At 39.9% G+C, this 8,442-nt stretch overlaps 1 long non-coding RNA gene across 1 annotated transcript; it reads right to left on the reverse strand.

The window, feature by feature from the left end:
* Positions 1 to 1,291: 1,291 nt before the first annotated feature.
* On the reverse strand, positions 1,292 to 3,462 carry LOC116081701. Its single transcript, XR_004114975.1, has 2 exons — positions 3,380 to 3,462; positions 1,292 to 1,547 (listed from the first exon to the last, which is right to left on the reverse strand). It is a non-coding gene; the product is annotated as an uncharacterized LOC116081701 (long non-coding RNA).
* Between the last annotated feature and the right edge of the window lie 4,980 nt (positions 3,463 to 8,442).

The raw sequence follows: 8,442 nt of genomic DNA on the forward strand, positions 1-8,442 counted from the left end.
TGCTTGTTGGCCTTTTAAGATTCCTCAGTTGAGAATTCTTTGTTTAGCTAACTCATTTTTAAATTGGGTTATTTGTTTTGTTGGAGTCTAACTTCTTGAGTTCTTTATATATTTTGGATATTAGACCTCCATTGGATATAGGGTTAGTGAAAATCTTTTCTTAATCTGCAAGGTGCTGTCTTGTCTTGTTGACAGTGTCTTTTGCCTTACGGAAAAATTTCCAGTTTCATGAGGTCCCATTTAGTAACTGTTGATCTTAGTGTCTGAGCTCTGGGTGTTTTGTTCAGGAAGTTGTCTTCTGTACCAATTTGTTCAAGACTATTTCCCATTTTCTTTATATTATATTTAGGGTACCCAGTTTTATGTTGAAGTCTTTGATCCCCTTGGACTTGAGTTTTGTGCAGAGTGATAAATATGAATCTATTTACATTCTTCTACATAAAGATATTCAGTTAGACCAGCACCATTTGTTGAAGATGTTTTCTTTTTTTCCATTGTATGATTTTGACTTCTTTGTCAAAAACCAAATGTCCATAGGTATGTGGGTTTATTTCTGGGTCTTTGATTAGATTCAGTTGATCAATGTGTCTGTTTCTGTATCAATACCATGCAGTTTTTACTGCTACTTTTTATAGTATACCTTGAGGTCTGGGATGGTGATTCCTACAGAAGTTTTTTTTACTGTTCAGGATTGTTTTAGCTGTCTTGGGTGTTTTGGTTTCCATATGAAGTTGAAAATTGCTTTTTCGAGGTCTGTAAAAAAATGTGCTGGAGTTTTGATGCAAATTGCATTAAATTTGTAGATTTCTTTTGGTAAGATGGCTATTTTCACTATTTAAATCCTACCATCCTACCAATCTTTCCACCTTTGGCATCTTCTACAGTTTCTTTCTTCAAGGACTTAAAATTCTTGTCATGCAGACCTTTCACTTGCTTGGTTAGTATTATACTAAGATATTTTATATTATTTGTGTCTACTCTAAAGATGTTGTTTCCCCAATTTCTTTCTCAGCCCCTTTAACATTTGTATAAAGGAGAACTATTGACTTATTTGAGTTAATTTTATATCCAGCTACTTTGCTGAAGTTATTTATCAGCTGTAGGAATTCTCTGGTAGGATTTTTTGGGGGTCATTTATATATACTATCATATCATCCATACATAGTGATACCTTAACTTCTTCTTTTTCCAATTTGTATTTTCTTGATATCCTTTAGTAGTCTTACTGCTCTAGCTGAACCTTTGAACACTGTATTGAATAGAAAGAGAGAGACGGGGCAGCCTTGTCTTGATTTTAATGAAATTGCTTGTAGTTCTTTTCTAAATTTACTTTAATTAAATCATTTTTGAGACAAGTAGTCTAAGCTATTCTGAAACTCACAATCTCACTGTTTACTTTTCTTCTTGTTGTGAAAAAATCTGTGAAAAAAATCAATTTAGGAAGGAGGAGGAGGGATTTGTCTTGGCTTCCAATTCCCAGTCATATATTCCTTCATGGTGGAGAAGGCGTGGTGGCAGGAACTGGAGGTAGGCTTGTCACACTACATCTGTAGTCAGGAAGCAGAGAGTGAACATGAATTAGAGCACAGCCAGGCTATTTAAGTCAAGGCCCACCATCATTGATGAACTTCCATCTCCTAAGGCTCCCACAACCTGCCCTTAACACCACCACCACTGGGGACTGTCTTAGTTAGGGTTTCTACTGCTGTGAAGAAACACCATGACCAAGGCAACTCTTAGAAAGGAAAACATGTAATTGAGCCTGGCTTACATTTTCAGTTAGTTCATTATCATTTTGGTGGGAAACATGGCAGTATGCAGGCAGACATGGTGCTGGAGAAGGAGCTGTGAGTTTTACAGCTGGACTGGCAGAATGGGAGTGTTGGGGAACTGTGAACCACTAGGCCTCCTTTGAGTTTCTGAGATCTCAAAGGCCACCTGCTACTAGCATAGTTCCTCCAACAAGACCAGACCTTCCAACAATGCCTGTCTTTAGGAATCTATGGACAGGCATTCAAACTACCCTAGGGACCAAGTATACAAACACATGAGCCTATACATCTTGGAAGTTGATTTTTAGGAAATTACAATGTAACAACAACATATAACCTGAATATAAAATATTAATTCTTTCATCAACCTCTAATGTCTGACAGTGGTCTGCAAAATTTGGTATTTTCAGTCATGCCTCGTTTCTTATGGTCTCATTATTTCTTTAAAAGATTTTATTATTCTTTCTTTTTTCCCATTTATTTATTCACTATACATTTAGATTGCAATTCCCCCTCCTCCCAGCCCTTCTTCCCACTCATCCCCTACACCTCTGAGAAGGGAGAGGTCCCCTTGGGTACATACCCATCCTGGCACCTTAATTCAGTGAGGCCAGACAAGGCAGCTGAATTAGGGGAACAGGATCCACTGGCAGTCAGCAGAGTCAGGGGTAGCCCCCATTCCAATGTTGTAAGACTTGCTTGACGACCAAGCTGTACATCTGCCAAACATGTGTGAATGTATGTGGGGGGGCTCATTCCATTTTTGGAATGATAATGTTAACGGTATGCTATTACATGTTGGAGTTATAAAACTTCGTTTTTGATTTTACAGATGTTCATTGCAAAGAGACTGCCTTGAATCTCAGAAGAGATTCTGAACTTTTGAACAGTGAACCTGGGCACCATTTCTACCTCTGCTGCCTCCTGTCAAGTTTGTGGCCCTGTCATTTTATCAGGTTTATTCATTCCAATTTCCAAAGCCCCCATAGTCATTAGCAGTATTAGATTTCAATCAACTGCAGACTACTCCAAAACGGCCTGCAAAGTGCCAGATGACTCCAAAGTGGCCTGCAGTTCCCTAGCCCCTAGTAGTCCCAAGGAACGTGGTTAGTGATTAAAATAGATGTCTCCCAACCTGTACTTCTCCAATTCTCTTCTTTGACTACCATTCCAGCCTTTCTGGGCCAAGACGAAGATGCCCCAATTTCATCAGGAAGTAATATTGTCAGCACTTATTCTCAACACAGGGCTGCAATGTTAGATCTCAGAGAAACCTGGGACAAGTCTCACTCAATACCTGTGGCTTTCTAAGCACTTCTCTCCCTGCCCCCTGCCCTAACTTTCTCCCTCCCAGGGCCTGGGCTTCTGCTCTCCTTCTCCCATCTTCCAATCTCTCTGTGATTCAGCCATTTAGGCTCCATACTCTGTTGGTGCTATTGGTCTCCTGGCTCCCTCATGGCCTCTTGGCTCCTGGTTCCTCTCTTCTTCTTCTCTCACTGCCTGCCAACTTCCCCATCCCCCATGGCATGGTTCAGTCTGGACCCTTTTAAATGCCTCTGTCTGTTTTCTCCATCATATTTGCAATATGCCTTTTTCCTCCACCATACCTAAGAGCAGTCATGTCTTCATGTTTTCATTCAAACAGTATCCATACTGTTCTGAGATTCTAGGCCGTCTCAGTGAGTATCCCTAAAAACAAAAACCAAGTTTCATTACTCTAACAGGTAATAGAGGACAGGACACATTCCATAAAGGAATGGGGAAATAGGAAGGGATGCTTGTACCAGAGCATGACTGGAAACTCCAAGTTTTGCAGGTCACAGTCAGAGATTAGGGATTGGTGTAGAATCACACATCTTCCAGAGGATTTAGGGAGCCCTGCAGCTACAGCTTTGATGGCTGCAGCACAAATAACATTTTGTCTTGATCCAGCATCACACTGTGCATTTAGCTTTTCTTGTGATGGGATTATAGATATGTGTAATAACTAAACAATTATATTCTAATTGTTTATTGAAGAACTGTTGTTGGGGGAAATATTAAGAAATGAACCTGCCATCTCTCTGTAGGGCAGGATCATGCTTCCACGCTCCTGCTGGCCTGCCAACTCTCCAGCCATGCTGGACCACAGGGCTCCCACTGGCCCATCTCTCTGGTGGGGGCTCCCAAGTTCTTCTTGCTACCTCACACCCCATGGTCAGCCATTACATCACAATACCTACTATCCCGGTAGAATCAAGACTCTTAATGCTTAGTTAACCAATCAGATTTATGAATTAATGATATTACAATTTACAATATGCCAATATAATAATTTCAGAGACAATTGATAATGATAAAAACTTTTTCCCATTATTTCTAATGTGAAATCATAGCTACTTGTGGCTGGAAAATGCCATGTGGATACACGTCAGCAGCCATCTTGCTTCTCCTCCCTACCCTGAGATGATCTCTGTGACTCTTAGCTCAGCCTCTCTTTTCCCTTTCTAATCACAGACCTCCCACTGCCCTAATGTGTCAGTTTAGTGCTTCCTCCAAGGCATAAGGAGGCAGGGCTGGGTAGATGAATTTTTATTTCCCTTATTAGTTGGGTATGGACTGCAAGATCTGAAATAGAGTGGTGTTTAGGACCTTGATTTTGGGGTTCTTCTGACTGAGGGGGCTCAGGAGCTGTGTTGCTATCAGCCTGTCCTATTTTAGATGTTCCAATGGGTTGCCTAATTGCAGCTAAGGTCAACAAAAAGTCATGGGAGGGGGTTTTTCCTTCTTGGGCATCTCTGTTTTTGATGAGAGAAGCTCCTATATGAGTTTGGGCTATACATATTATCATTGGCCATGTATGGTGCTATATGAAGGACTTCCCTCCCAAAACAAAGAGGTTTGGTTTTTTTTGGCTATTTTTATTCTGTGGCATTTTAGTAGGGCACATATTTCCCTGGCCTGGGGTGATTTTTTTTTTTTTTTTTTTAATGTGATGGTGAGTTGCTCATGATAGAAAAGAAGAGAGATGCTTTGTCCAATGGAAATGTTCCCTTGGCTTTGGGGGATTCCACAGAGGTCCAAAACGCTAAGGCTTCATGGAGTTTTAAGAACTGGCAGCCACTCTGTGGCTTTTATGTGGCTGCTGCGTTACCAGGTTTTCTTTTTGTTTTAAAGAGAAGTTAGATAGAGTGTTTGCGAACGCCTGTCGCTGGCTGTCGGGATTTAGACACAGGCCAGAGGGACCTTCAGCCAACACCAGAGAGTAGCTCTGCCCAGGAGGCTTCAGTTGCCCCTTTAGCTTGTCCAAATCCATGTGATGGCGATGACTGAAAGCACAGTGGGAAAAGACAGATTGATTGTCTCCAGAGGTGGGGGCGGAGGGCTTACCTTTCCTCAGTATCTGTTCAGTGCAGATGTGTCGCTGTTCGAGCCCCAAATTGGGCACCAGATACAGGCCTGTGTACTGGAGGCTTTCCATGGAGATCTCTGGCTGGGCCAGGTGCGAGGGTTCTGGCAAAGAGGAGTGAGTGTGAGCAGGGAAGGGAAGTTGTTTCTGCTGATTATGTGGCTGTAGTTTGCTCCACCTCTGTCTCCTCTGTGTTGTCCCAGTTACTCCATGCTGCCCTGCACTGAGTCAGGTCAGGCTGGGCCTACAAGAGGCTGACTAGTCAGTGAAGAGTATGGGAGAGCTTCAGGTGGCATTTTGGGAGAGCAGACCTCTTCTCAAGTGTTACAGCTCTTATGACAGAAGCTCTCAGATGAAGATGACAGAGTAGTTCTCACACACCTTTAATCTGAGTTTGATTCTTATGTACAGTTTTGGGGTGGGTCAGGGTTTGACAACAGGTACTTCTCATTGACTTGGTCTGAGAGCTTTGGGGAAACCTTATTTGCATGTGGGAGGGCTTGGTGCCGCTCCTATGTGACTGATAGCCACATACCTCTCTGCTGGAGGGGCTGTGGGAGGCTGTAGCTGTGACAGGAACCAGGGGCCCAAGGGGCATGGCCTGAATACTTGCTGGGTCACCAGGGTTCAAGGCTTGTGCTCCACTGGGGATCAGGCTGTCTGTGTACAACTTACCGCCCCATGCTAATGTGATTAGACAGGGAAAATCCTACAACAAACTGTCATGCTAATTTCATGTCAGCTACATTTTATACTCAGGTTACATTTTTGTTGTATATTTCCTGCATACTAACCTCCAAGATATGTGTGTGTGTTTGTGTGTGTGTGTGTGTTTGTGTGTGTGTATGTGAGTTAAATATGGGAGTGTTTTGTAGAATGCATTTTCATTTAATAAATTTTGAATATTCATCTTGCTGTAAGATTTATGACCTCTTATAGTGTTATAATTGATGACAATCTCTCTCTTACAAACATATTGTTTTGATTTTTTGCTATAGATTCATTATATCTATTGATTTTATGACAAAAGCCATATTACTTTCCTGTGACTTCTGTAAAACATATACTACAAATGTTATGGATATAAGCAAAAGAACTATCTTTTCTCATAGTTATGGAGACTGAAATCTGAAAATCTGGGAGAGCCACACTCAACTGAGAACTCAAGGAAATACAAATTTCTTGTAATTTCAAGCTTGGTGGCTACTACCACTCTGACTGATGGCCACATTGCTTCAGCATCTACATTCTCCTTTACACTGTGTCCTCCTCCTCTGATTATAACTGCTCCCACTGCCTCAGGCATATAAGGACCCTTGTCATTCAGTTTAAGGCCTACTAGATTATCTTACATAATCTTCTGCTTGGCTCATCTCAAAATCTTTAACTTTACATCTTAAAATACCCTTATACCTTATAAGACAGTACAACTACCAGAGGTTAAGGTGTGAATATGTCTTGATGAGGGGGAAGAGGGCATGGTTTGGCTCACTACAGTTTTTCTTAAGATGAATTACTAAAAATTAGAGTTATTAAGTCAGGGTATATAAAGTTTAAATATTTTAGATAAATATTTAAAAATTGTATTTAAAAATTAAATTTCTGCTCTTCTTAAACATGTAAAAATGCTGTGTGCTCTATAAAGTAAAAAGGGAATGATGATCAAAACAAAAAACAAAAGAGAAAAATTTGGAGATTGGAGGAAAGAGGACAAGATTAGTGAGGACCTGTGATGATAATCTGCCTAGATTTAGAGTTACTCAGGGAATATGCCTCTGTGGCCACTAAGAAAGGCATTTCCAGGGATGGTTAATTGAGTGAGAGAAGACATAGTACCTGAGTGTGAATTCAAGACTGAAGAGCTAAAAAGGCTAGACAGATGGCCCAGTGGTTTTGAGTGAGCTGTTCTTCCAAAAGACCCCATTTCAATTCCTAATACCCACATGGTATCTCACTGTCTGTAACTGCAGTCCCAGGGAATCCAATGCCTTCTTCTGGTCTCACTGAGCACTAGGCATGCACATGGTACACAGATATACATGCAGGCAAAACAATCATATGCATAAGATAATAAAAATTCAAATGAAGTAAAAAAGAAGAGAGATAAGCATTCATGACTGTTCACTTTCTGACAATGGATACCTGGCTCTCATCTTGCTGGCACACCATCCCAGCGATATTGGACTGTACCCTCAAGCCATAAGCCAAATTTAACCCTTACTTTCTTCAATTTCTTGTTTCGTACATTGTCTGTCTAGGCCTGAAAATACAGCAGAACTTGACTGGTTCAAATACTGTAGTGGTTTGAATAGGAATGGCTGCCATAGACTCATGTGTTTGAATGGTTCACCATTAGGAAGTGTGGTCTTGTTAGAGTAAATATGTCTCAGAATGTTCCTGCTGCCTGTGGGGATGAGGACTTACAGCTCCTCCAGCAAAATGTTTTTCTGTATGCCATCATGCTGTCCTCTATGATAATAATGGGCTGAGCCTCTGAAACTGTAAGACAGCCCCAGTGAAATATTCTTTAATTGTGTTGATGTGGTCATAGATTCTCTTCACAACAGTAGAAACTCTTAGACAAATACATCAATTTATTTCTGCTTACTTTTAACTGTGAATTGTTTTTCAAATCTTTGCATTTTAGTGTGAAATAGTATTTGATGTGACCAATTTTTCTACTTAAAAATTCCTTTTCCCTATTTTCATGTTTCATGTAATCTTTAAATTGCTAAAGGTACATATTTAGACTTTTAAAATAATTCTAGAAATAGCACATGATAAAACTTTAAATTTATATACATATGCATCTCATACACATGTAGTTTTGCTGAAGATAGAAAAACAAAGTTTTAGATATTTCTTTTCTTAGACATAGTTGAAAAGTTCACTAAAAAATAACTCTGCCTTGGGAGAAGAGTTATTTTCAAGAACATTTGAGTAATAAATCATGTGCAATTGTATTTTCAGTACTTTATCATGAATTGCCTTGAGTTACCCATTGCTTGATAGAAGGTCACTTTTCAACTTAGAGAACTTACATGTTTGGTCCAATGTGAATCCTTTAAGGAGGCAATAATCTTGTTCTGGGGATATGACCTTTGCTTAACACTACCTAAAATATCTATTTATTTATTTATTTTTTTAGTTTGATCATGTGTATTAGTTAGTTCAGTATAGTTTGTTTAGTTCTAAAAATCTTAATTTACCTTGATGAAAAAATAATTTTTCACAAAAGGAGGATACAAACAAGAATACATTGCTACATTTTCTTTTTTTTTT

The sequence above is a fragment of the Mastomys coucha genome, unplaced genomic scaffold (genome assembly GCF_008632895.1).
Source record: "Mastomys coucha isolate ucsf_1 unplaced genomic scaffold, UCSF_Mcou_1 pScaffold7, whole genome shotgun sequence".
In the NCBI taxonomy this organism is placed as follows: Eukaryota; Metazoa; Chordata; class Mammalia; order Rodentia; family Muridae; genus Mastomys; species Mastomys coucha.